The following is a 12989-nucleotide window of genomic DNA, read 5'->3' on the forward strand; positions in this document are numbered from 1 at the left end:
ATGAAAGAGGCTAATGTGCAATGACAGAGGTGCACTTAGCCACACAAGCGTGAACTGCTCATTACAGCAACGCCTTGTAAGATTAGGTATAGAGAACAGGCTTTAAATTGTGAAATGTAGGGTTGGAATCGTGTATGGCATGTTATTCAATAGATTTGAGCCGTGCGGAACAACTTCTTCTCGTATAGGCATCACTTCAAGTGATAGTTCACTCCCCAAATCAATATGTGTCAGGTGTTTTCATCCCTCAGAAATGGTTGAAAGTCGACCACAGTCAACAACAGATTTGTAGGCATGTCCATTTAAACACTTTTGACATGGTACCCTAGGCTTGGCAGTGCTACTACGCTTGGTTGGTGTTAAAAATAGTGTTTACAGTGATTTCTCTTTCTGTATTTTACAGTTAAACCAACTCTTATCGACGTTGACATATATGTCAATAGCATCGGACCTGTATCATCAATAGACATGGTAAGTGAATATTTCTCTCTCTCGCTCTCTCTCTGCCTCTCTCACTCTCTCTCTCTCTCTCTCTCTCTCTCTCTCTCTCCTAATTATCATGAACATAATTTGATTACTTTGTTTTTCTGTGCTGCTTGAAAAAAGGTCAACTGTGGGCCAAGAGAGTTAAGGCAAGATACACATTCCATCATCCTTCATATCCCCTGTGAGCTGGGCTGCACAGACAGGAAAGCAGTTGTATCTGGTGGTGAAGTGGGATGTGTGGGTGATGGAATGAGAAATAGAGCCTGTGGTCACAGTGCTCAGACAACTGGTTATACTGCAGTAACTGTATCAGTATGCTCTGCATGTAAATGACTCAAATGTAAATGACTCAAATGTAAATGACTCAAATGTCAATGACTCAAAGGTACATGACTAAACTTTAAGTGTTTTCTCAGTCGGGCCTTGCATTATAATACTTATAGTAGCATAAGGGTGAAGTGCCTTGCTCAAGGGCACATCGACAGATTGTTCACCTAGTCTGCTCCGGGATTCGAACCTGCGACCTTTCAGTTACTGGCCCAACGCTTTTAACCGCTAATATCCATAATTTGGTGTGTATTCTATGTGGTGTGCTAGTATGAACTTTAGAACTTTAGACTTTGTCTACCCTCCTCCAGATTCCAATAGATTGCTACAGGATTATATGGGACTAGTGAGAGCATAATGAATATTGAATACGTATGATGGTGTAATACAACTCTGGCTCCCATTGTGGTAAGAACAACCCTTAGTGTGTTATTCATGATATACATCAGGGTTCTTAAGCCTTATTGCTTACTTACTTAGTCAATCTTATATGTAATGTCCCTATGTTTAGTAATCAACTTCATAGGTAGTGTAGTGTGCTGTTGTGTTTCATTGTTGTACCCTTCAGTCCGGGCAACAGCCATTTCTGTTTAGAATCAACAGCTACACCTACTAGTGAGTCACCAGACCATCACATTACTGAATGATGTTCACCCCATCTTGGATTTTTACCAGATTATTTCAGATACACAGTGATTGATGAGTAACACAGATCTCCACCACGATGTGACTTTGGCTAGACTACGATAGCCTATAGGAGCATCCAACACCCTCCCTTAGCCCCGCCCCTGTAACTGTTTGTCCTGGCAACATTACAAAGCCAGGAGGAAAAGAAAACAACAGATTTCTTCAGCTCGGCTTGGCTGCAAACCCCCGTCACACTTCAGTGCACACTGAGCATCACTCTGTGAACTGTGGAGTAATCTCCCATGTCTTGAATGTCCATTTAACGCATTTAGATCATCAGAACTCTGTTTCTGGAAGACGAAGCGGCAGGTCAAGTCGATGGGTTGTATGGAACAGGGCATCCATATTGATCATGTACTATAATTGTTACATGTTCATATACAGTAGGGTTAGTAGTCAATGGACTCACCCAGGCATGATGTTTTATGAACATAGCTAGTGATAGCTAATGATCTTATTTTTTTAATAAATGGGAACTTTGTGTAATACCCATCCATATTGATAATGTACAATACTATATATTGGGTTTATATAGTCAATGAAGGCTACTCACTCAGACATGATGTTCTATGTTCATGTACTCTACTATAATTGTTTCTGTTTAAGCCATATATATAAACCTAGTATGTAGTCACCCAGACATGATGTTCCATGGGCATTGTTAGTGATCTAAAGAGAAGGAGAGTATTTTTGCAATCGGGGAATGGTTAGGGTTTATTTACACCAACGGTACTGAGTGCTCGGATGAGTCAACGTCACTGAAGCGGATATTAATCTAGGACAGAATGTGACGGGAGCATGTCTGATTAAGCACCATTAACTCAGAGTGTGATGGTCATCGTTGCTGGTGCTATGCAGAAAAGATAGCAAGTCGAATTAGCCGACCAAAAGAGGACACTATGCCACAGTAATCTCGGCCAACAGTCCATCAGTTAAAGATAATGACTCTCTCCATGAGATCTCTCCATGCTACAGTGCTTCATGTGGTGCCATTGAAAAATGATGGATCTATGATGTTATTTGGTGCATTTTCGCAGAGTGAAAACAGATTGTGTTAATATGAGGAATCAAGATCAATTCGAGCTAATATCATCAACCCAGAAAGACAAAATCACTTCTACAGGACATTGTTCTTTTTATGTTCCACAGGATTAGCGTCAATAAACACAAAAATAAGTTATTCAGAACCTGTCTGGTTGTTTGGTCTCCTCAGAATGAAAATAGATAGAGTCTGCCAAAACGTCTAGCCTAGATAACAATGGGTTACATAATGCTAGCTAGTGAGGAGCCGCCCCACAGAGAGGACGAGAGATGTTTGATGACGCCGTGTTTAAAAGGGAGTACGTCTAAGATGTGACACCAGGTCTCAGGGGAACAACAGTGGATCAGTGGGTAGTGTTTACTTTACCAACAGAGAACTCATCCTATTAAGCACTCTGTCTAACCTCCAGTCTCAATATCCATACTATACCACTTACATTTACATTTTAGTCATTTAGCAGACTCTCTTATCCAGAGTGACTTACAGTAGCATAAGGGTGAAGTGCCTTGCTCAATGGCACATTGTTCACCTAGTCGGCTCCGGGATTCGAACCTGCGACCTTTCAGTTACTGGCCCAACACTTTTAACCGCTAATATCCATAATGTGGTGTGTATTCTATGTGGTGTGCTAGTATGAACTTTAGAACTTTAGACTTTGTCTACCCTCCTCCAGATTCCAATAGATCGCTACAGGATTATATGGGACTACAGGATTATATGAAGGCTACAGGCCCAGATCGTATCTCTCCTTCCTAATAATTGGAAGGAGAGAGAGCAATGAGCATAGGAAATATTTTGTGTGTTGGATTCCATTAGCTTTGGTATCTAATATCCATACACATACAGTTTTTGACAGCTGTCAGCTAGGATTTACAGTTACAATTAGTGTAAAAAATGTATTAATAGTTAGCTAACACTGGAACGCAATGGCTCCCTTGGACTAATCCAATACCATTACTATAGTACAGTATATATCAGAAGAAGAAAAAACGTGAGACATTTCTAAATGTTTTCATTGTCTTGTTTTCAACAATTGTTTTCACAGATTCTCCAGGTATCCACACATTCTGAGTTTCTGGATTGTAGATTTCAGCCACAATGACACTGGTTTAATGACACTGGTTACTTTATGTACTCACTGAATTATTGACTCATTTTGTTTGAAGGGACATCTTCACAATTTTCTGCGAAAGGAATTGCTATTTTTAGGCTATATCAGGGAGGCTCACTCTGTGTCCAAGGCAACGGGGCTACCCATAGCAGAATCCACGGCCAGGCATACAACATGCAAAAGTTCAAAGCTCTCTACAAGCAAGCTGCCCATTGTTGGCCAACATTTTACACAAGACTGACCTTTTGGTCTCTCACTGTAGGCCTTTCTAAAAAAAAATAGGTTTGGCTTGACAATGACAGCAATGGAGTTGGCAAGATCACAAACAGATCCGGGACAAGGCTAAATAAACAATGTAGAACAGAACAATGTGTTGAAGCAAGTGTAATGAATCATACACAAGGCTGTGAGTACTTCTAATGGGTTGATATTGTGGATTTCCAGATCGTAGCATTGTACTGTAATGCTGTAATTCCTTGGAGCATCGTTTTTTCTCACTTGACCTTTCATAATGTGGCATTTGACATGCTCATTTTAGTGCCTGCTGTTGGACTTTAAATTCATGAGGGGTGCTAAATGTTTACCTGGAAGTTGCGCTGTGGGAGTAATTCTTAGCCTTGTAACGACCGACAGAGAAGCCAAGATACATTCATAAGTTACCTATTTTTTACATGTTTAATTTGAACTCACATTCATCGCGGTAAGACTTTTGCTTTGCCCTTTTCTCGAGTCAGCAATTAAAAGCGTGGGTATGAGCTTTCATTTAGACATTGACATTTTAGTCATTTAGCAGACGCTCTTATCCAGAGCGACTTACAGTTAGTGAGTGCATACATTTTTCATACTTTCGTAACGATTTCCATAATAGTTAATGACACAGAACGAGTAAAGAGGATGTGGTTTTTCCATCCCTACATTGATAAGCTGTTTGAGCACAGCGTGTATTTTATAACCAAATATTATCGCCAGAGTGCTGGTTTTAACAGTAGTAATCATATCCTATTCATATCCCGCTGCTTATGGCCCTCATCTGAGGTAGATAATAAGGTTTTTTCTAAAGTCTTTACATTTACTGTAGAGATGGAATGGACTCCAGGGTAGACTGAATTTGGAAAACGTAGTCCCCTATGGGCATGTTAAGACCTTAATTAGAGACCATGGCTACTCATGATGAGTGCTGAGTGACTCATGATGAGTGCACATGCCTGGATTGATTAGCTCTTCCCTAATGTGTGCATTTTGTATTGTTCTGGGTTCACTTGTAAAAGGGTCCTTGCTATCCAGGATCCTTGGGACATCCAACTCTGACATCACCACTTTGAAGTTTACATTTTAAATGGTTAAGGTAAGGGTTAGGGTAATGCTAGGGGTTAAGGTGGCGTAGCAGTGCGGTCATGGTTTTATTATGTGTCCTAGTGTAAATATCCAGTTTCTTGTTTTTTTTGTCTATTTTGTATATATTTCTCAATTTTACTTTTCCTTCTTTAACTAAATATACTTTCCTGCAACCCGCCTCACCCAACGTGGAAAGGATTCTATTATTTCTTTATAACTTTCATCAAGAACCTTAAGCTGAAACTAGTGTAGCTGCAACTGAATGGCTACTTGCTATTAGTCACCGTTAGCGTCTTCACCATTGTCCGTGGCCTACACTATCCACCAGCCAGCTCTAGCTCTAGCCTGGACAATTCGTCGGCCAGTCTGCACAGCGTGCTATCGACCCAGAGCATATCGGACTTTCTGCCGGAATCACTGGACCCTAGCGCCGGATCATCGCAACCAGCTAGCTGCAACCTGTTGTTGGCTAATTACCATTGCCCCATAGCAAGCACCATTTAGCCTTGAGCTAGCCTCAGGCCCATCTCCCGGCTATCTACCTCTCTGTCAACCGGACAGGACCTCCTAGTGTTGACACTGAGCCCCGCCGATCCAACACGACTGGTTTGCCGACGAAATCGTCTGATGTGGTTTCAACAGGCTTCCCGTTGCGACGACCACGAAGATCCATCTGCTAGCCCCGGCCCGCTAGCACACGCAAAATACAACTGTGCTCCCTGCTAGCTGTGCTGAAGCACCAATTTGAACTGCTCTCGGGCTCACATATTGCTGTTCACTGGACCTTATGATCACTCAGCTGCGAAGCTGATGCCTGCTGGACTGTTCCTTTACACGGTACCCTGTCCTGTTTATTCTGTTTAGCCTCAGCCCAAACTTTATCGCTATTACCAGTTGTTGTCTTAGCTCTCTCTAATAACACCTGTGATTGCTTTATGCCTCTCTCCCATGTCAATATGCCTTGCCTATTGCTGTTTGGGTTAGTTCTTATTATACAATTTCACTGTAGAACCCCAAGTCCCTCTCAAACTGCCTCAAATAGTTCCTTTGTTCCACCCCCCATACACGCCGAGACCGGCTCAATCGGTGCCTCCAGTGATGCTATCTCTTTCATTGTTACCCAACGCTTAGGTTTACCTCAACTGTACTTATATCCTTCCATATCCTTTTCTGTACATAATGCCCTGAATCTTTTCTACAACGCCCGGAGAACTGCCCCCTTTATTCTATGTACCCAACGCACTAGAATACCAGTTCTTAAAGCCTTTAGTCATATCCTTATTCTAGTACTCCTCTGTTCCTCTGGTGATGTAGAGGCTAACCCAGGCCCTGCAGCCCCCAGTATCACTCCTACTCCCCAGGAGCTATCATTTGTTGACTTCTGTAACCGTAAAAGCCTTGGTTTTCTGCACGTAAATATCAGAAGCCTCCTCCCTAAGTTTGAGTTATTCACTGCGTTAGCACACTCCACCAACCCTGATGTTCTAGCAGTGTCTGAATCCTGGCTTAGGAAGGCCACCAAAAATTCTGCAATTTCCATCCCCAACTATAACATTTTCCGTCTAGATAGAACTGCCAAAGGGGGTGGAGTTGCAATCTACTGTAGAGATGGCCTGCAGAGCTCTATCATACTATCCAGGTCTGTGCCCAAACAGTTTGAGCTTCTACTTCTAAAAATCCACCTTTCCAGAAATAAATCTCTCACTGTTGCCGCTTGCTACAGACCCCCTCAGCCCCCAGCTGTGCCCTGGACACCATATGTGAATTGATTGCCCCCCATCTATCCTCAGAGTTCGTACTGCTTGGAGACCTAAATTGGGATATGCTTAACACCCCGGCCATCCTACAATCTAAACTAGATGCCCTCAATCTCACACAAATTATCAACGAACCTACCAGGTACAACCCTAAATCCGTAAACATGGGTACCCTCATAGATATCATCCTGACTAACTTACCCTCTAAATACACCTCCGCTGTCTTCAACCAGGATCTCAGCAATCACTGCCTTATTGCCTGCGTCCATAACAGGTCCGCGGTCAAACGACCACCCCTCATCACTGTCAAACGCTCCCAAAAACACTTCAGCGAGCAGGCCTTCCTAATTGACCTGGCCCAGGTATCCTGGATGGATATAGATCTCATTCCGTCAGTAGAGGATGCCTGGTTGTTCTTTAAAAGTAATTTCCTCTCAATCTTAAATAAACATGCCCCATTCAAAAAATACAGAACTAAGAACAGATATAGCCCCTGGTTCTGCTCAGACTTGACTGCCCTTGACCAGCACAAAAACATCCTGTGGCGTACTGCATTAGCATCAAATAGCCCCCGCGATATGCAACTTTTCAGGGAAGTTAGGAACCAATATACACAAGCAGTTAGGAAAGCAAAGGCTAACTTTTTTCAAACAGAAATTTGCATCCTGTAGCACTAACTCCAAAAAGTTTTGGGACACTGTAAAGTCCATGGAGAATAAGAGCACTTCCTCCCAGCTGCCCACTGCACTGAGGCTAGGAAACACTATCACCACCGATAAATCTACAATAATCGAGAATTTCAACAAGCATTTTGCTACGGCTGGCCATGCTTTCCACCTGGCTACCACTACCCCGGCCACCAGCTCTGCACCCTCCGCTGCAACTTGCCCATGCCTCCCCCCACTTCTCCTTCACACAAATCCAGACAGCTGATGTTCTGAAAGAGCTGCAAAATATGGACCCCTACAAATCATCTGGGCTAGACAATCTGGACCCTTTCTTTCTAAAACTAGCCGCCCGAAATTGTCGCAACCCCTATTACTAGCCTGTTCAACCTCTCTTTCGTAACGTCTGAGATCCCCAGAGATTGGAAAGCTGCCGCGGTCATCCCCCTCTTCAAAGGGGGTGACACTCTAGATCCAAACTGTTACAGACCCATATCCATCCTGCCCTGCCTTTCGAAAGTTTTTGAAAGCCAAGTTAACAAACAGATCACCGACCATTTCGAATCCCACCGTACCTTCTCCGCTATGCTATCCGGTTTCCGAGCTGGTCATGGGTGCACTTCAGCCACGCTCAAGGTCCTAAACAATATTATAACCGCGATCGATAATAGACAGTACTGTGCAGCCGTCTTCATCGACCTGGCCAAGGCTTTCGACTCTGTCAACCACCGCATTCTTATTGGCAGACTAAATAGCCTTGGTTTCTCAAATGACTGCCTCGCCTGGTTCACCAACTACTTCTCAGATAGAGTTCAATGTGTCAAATCGGAGGGCCTGTTGTCTGGACCTATGGCAGTCTCTATGGGGGTGCCACAGGGTTCAATTCTTGGGCCGACTCTTTTCTCCATGTATATCAATGATGTCGCTCTTGCTGCTGGTGACTCTCAGATCCACCTCTACGCAGACGACACCATTTTATATACATCTGGCCCTTCATTGGACACTGTGTTAACAAACCTCCAAACGAGCTTCAATGCCATACAACACTCCTTCAGTAGCCTCCAACTGCTCTTAAACACTAATAAAACTAAATGCATACTCTTCAACCGAACGCTGCTTGCACCCGACTAGAATCACTACTCTCGACGGGTCTGACCTAGAGTATGTGGACAACTACAAATACCTAGGTGTCTAGTTAGACTGTAAACTCTCCTTCCAGACTCACATTAAGAATCTCCAATCCAAAGTTAAATCTAGAATCGGTTTCCTATTTCGCAACAAAGCCTCCTTCACTCATGCTGCCAAACATGCCCTCGTAAAACTGACTATCCTACCGATCCTTGACTTCGGCGATGTCATTTACAAAATAGCCTCCAACAATCTACTCAGCAAATTGGATGTAGTCTATCACAGTGCCATCCGTTTTGTCTCCAAAGCCCCATATACTACCCACCACTGTGACCTGTACGCTCTTGTTGGCTGGTCCTCACTACATATTCGTTGCCAAACCCACTGGCTCCAGGCCATCTATAAATCACTGCTAGGCAAATCCCCGCCTTATCTTAGCTCATTGGTCACCATAGCAACACCCACCCGTAGTATGCGCTCCAGCAGGTATATCTCACTGGTCATCCCCAAAGCCAACACCTCCTTTGGCCGCCATTCCTTCCAGTTCTCTGCTGCCAATGACTGGAACAAATTGCAAAAATCTCTGAAGCTGGAGACACTTATCTCTGTCACTAACTTTAAGCATCAGTTGTCAGAGCACCTTACCGATCACTGCACCTGTACACAGCCCATCTGAAATTAGCCCGCCCAACTACCTCATCCCTATATTGTTATTTATTTTGCTCATTTGTACCCCAGTATCTTTATTTTGCACATCATCTCTTGCACATCTATCATTCCAGTGTTCATACTAATTGTAATTATTTTGCACTATAGCCTATTTATTGCCTTACCTCCATAACTTGCTACATTTGCACACATTGTATATATTTTTTTCTGTTGTATTTTTGACTTTATGTTTTGTTTTACCCCATATGTAACTCTGTGTTGTTGTTTTTATCGCACTGCTTTGCTTTATCTTGGCCAGGTCGCAGTTGTAAATGAGAACTTGTTCTCAACTGGCTTACCTGGTTAAATAAAGGTGAAATAAATAAAAAATAAAAAAAGGTTAGGGTTTAAGGTAGGGACGTCCGAAGGATTCCAGATAGCACTAACCCTTGTAAAAGAGACATGGATCTCAGTGTGACTTCGCTGTGTACGTAAAGGTTACATAAATAAAAGATACCCTGAATTACTGTCTGATGACGTAGCAGTCTACTGTACACACCCTCATGATGTAAGGAAGCCAGGTCTAACAAATAGTTTAGGAATCAAGTCATTTTCTTGTTTTACCGTTTTGTCAAGACTATGAAATGTCATTGCAGTCTTAAGGTTGTAATTAATTTACTGAAGTGAAACTAATTATGAGGAAAATATCTATTAATATTTATATAAACACACCTTCATCATACATTTAAAGGGTATTACAGGACCACACAGAGACTGTTAGAGGGGGAAAGAGCGGAATAAATGCATACTGGGTATTTAGGGTTTTTAGATTGCCTTAGAGATTATCACTGATTTCGTATCACATTCATCTTGATAACTTAGCTAGTGAAAAACCCATGGGTGAAATAACATAGTCAAATTTTATATCAGCATTATTAATTCAAATGTAGTCATCAGTAGGTAAATTATGTATCTTATCTGTGATACTAGTTTGTCTGATCAAGCCGTTTCACTTTATTTCTCATACATTAATGTATGCCGTTTAGCAGATGCTGTTTTACAAAGCAACTTGCAGTCATGCATGCATTTTTCTTAGGGTTACCCCAGCGGGAATCAAACCCATAAACCTGCGCTATGCGCTATGCTCTACCAACTGAGCCAAACAGGTCCTTATATATTACAGTGCCTATTGCATGGAAGCCTTGAGTAATAGACTCAATAGACTGACGTATTGTGTGATTGACTGTCCTTTTACTCCTTAAGGTCACGGTAACAGCTACAGTCGGTGCTGCGCCCATCACACTCTAATTAGTGCTGTATTAAAGTCAGGTCCCCTGTGCCTGTAAAAGTTTCCAAAAGGTCACCCGTCAGAATCAAGATGCGGTCTCTGGGGGACGTCAACATAAAAAATACTTCAAATTTTTTGCGCACTTTTAAATGTTAAGGCAATTTATAATTGATGCTTCTCTTATCATAGAATCATTTATGGTATGCTTTGTCTAAGAGGATAAAGGTCTTGTCTCGTCCTGTCTCTATGTTCGGGTAGACCATCAACACCGCAGATGTGCAGCTTCTCTCTTAAGGAAAACATTTTAATAATAAGTTAAATATATAGCATGACTGTGATACAGAGTTGGGACCAAAATGTATCATAAAAAATGTAATAATACATGAAATATGTATAATATATGTAAATTAAAGGTACGTTTTTTCTGTTATGTTACAGGAATACCAAATTGACATCATTTTTGCACAGACGTGGATTGACAGCCGTCTGCAATACAACAGCACCATGAAGATCCTGACGCTCAACAGCAACATGGTGGGAATGATCTGGGTCCCTGACACCATCTTCAGAAACTCCAAGAACGCAGACTCTCATTGGATTACGATGCCCAATCAGCTTCTGCGTATTTGGAACGATGGGAAGATATTATACACGCTGAGGTAAAATAAATGGCTTTTCTTTATCTGATATCACAGACATTGTTGTTTTGAACAGCCGATTATCGTTCCGTCTTAGTTCAGAGATTACAGCGTAGCAAACATTGGGTTTTCCTTTTCAAGGAAAGAAAAATAGTCAATATGAATGAAAATAGTGTCATTACTACCTGTCTTTGCACTGAAGATTACATCTAGAATATTCCAACTTCCTCAGAATTCAGGTAGAGTTCAACACAGTGTAAGAAAGTGGCACAAACACAACTGACGTCTCTGCCACATACTGATGCTACACCAATACACAAAAATAAACATCTGTCTACTCTACGATAAGACGAATGTTGTTTTGTCTCTTTTTTCACTGCTCTGCTATGTGGGTTAGCACACTTGGTACATTCACTTTACACTGTAGTATACTGTCTTAGGGAGATCATGCTTTTTAGGGTATAAATGTCATCCTTTCAGTCCTTTTTTGTAACGTTTTCAACCGTGGACTCACCTCCGCTGAGAAAAGAGAGACATCACCCTGCTGTTTGCATCACTGAGTGAGGCATTCCCTTGGCAACAGGCAAAGCACAGGAGAAAGGATAAGAATGTGTGGGCAAGTTAATTATTGCCAGCACTGACCTGGCTGGCTCCACAAGGCGGAATCATACAAGATCCGCCATTATCAGCCATTCTCAGTGAGGTTATCGGTTAGTATTATCTTTGAGCATTATCGTTTAGCTTTATGCAGTATATGAGTATTATCACTGAACATTATTATTGAGCATTATCACTGAGCATTATTAGTTAGCATCATATACTGCCCATAATGTCTATACACACCATCATATACATATATATATATATATATTTATATTCCGGACTCTGACATTGCTCATTCTAATATTTCTATATTTCTTAATTCCTTTCTTTAGAGTTTTTTGATTTGTGTGTATTGTTTTGTATTGTCAGGTATTACTTCACTGTTGGAGCTAGGAACATAAGCATTTCGCTACACCCGTGATAACATCTGCTAAATATGTGTACACAACCAATAAAATGTGGTTCGATTTATTGGTGATGACTATTGTTGAGCATTATAACTGAGCATTATCAGTGAACAATATCAGTTTGCATTATTAATTAGCATTTTCAGTAAGCATTATTCATCAGCATTATCATTGAGCAGATCTAGAAATATTCTTGAGTGGCATCCTGGTCTGATTAAAACAATGGAGTGAATCTAAGCTCCCATCTAAGCTCCCATTAATTCCTCTTCACTGTGAACTTCAGTCAAGCCAACGTAAACAAGAGTGACATTTTATCAGGGAGCGAGAGGAGGAGGAGGAGGAGGAGGAGGAGGAGGAGGAGGAGGGAAAGAAAAGAGGAGACGAATAGGGTGGAATTCGGTCTGATGACCTACATAACTCCGGGACAAGAGCATTTCTTCATCCGTTCATTTTTCTTAACTAGTCTGTCGGAGTTTGTTACTCAAGGAAAATACCAATTTGCAGCGCTCACCAGACTCGGAGGTGACCAGCCGGCCGGCCGACCGAGAAACCCGCAATCTCTAGCCCCCTGGCACTGGCAGTCATGTCAGGGTAATAGGTGGCCCATTTGGTCTCTCACAGGCATGCAACAAGGTTCCAGTTTGTTAACACTGCAATCGCTCAGTCTTTTCACACACACAGAAAAAAGGAAACAGCATAGCAGCGAAATGCAGCATTATTGCTATCTGTCTCATTCTCAGCATGTGCAGTATGTGAGAACAACATCAAGAGCCAGCCTTCCCTTATTTCACACCCTATGCTGTCTTCATCAATAAATGACACATTCACATCACCAGTGGTGTATGTGGTTAGCGCGGCGGTGGTTGT

The 12989-nt window shown here is 42.0% G+C and overlaps 1 pseudogene; it reads left to right on the plus strand.

Annotated features, from left to right (window-relative positions):
- Positions 1 to 400: 400 nt before the first annotated feature.
- Positions 401 to 12989, plus strand: part of LOC123484956 — a 40024-nt pseudogene continuing 27435 nt past the window's right edge.

This window comes from Coregonus clupeaformis, unplaced genomic scaffold (assembly GCF_020615455.1).
Source record: "Coregonus clupeaformis isolate EN_2021a unplaced genomic scaffold, ASM2061545v1 scaf0507, whole genome shotgun sequence".
Lineage (NCBI taxonomy): Eukaryota > Metazoa > Chordata > Actinopteri > Salmoniformes > Salmonidae > Coregonus > Coregonus clupeaformis.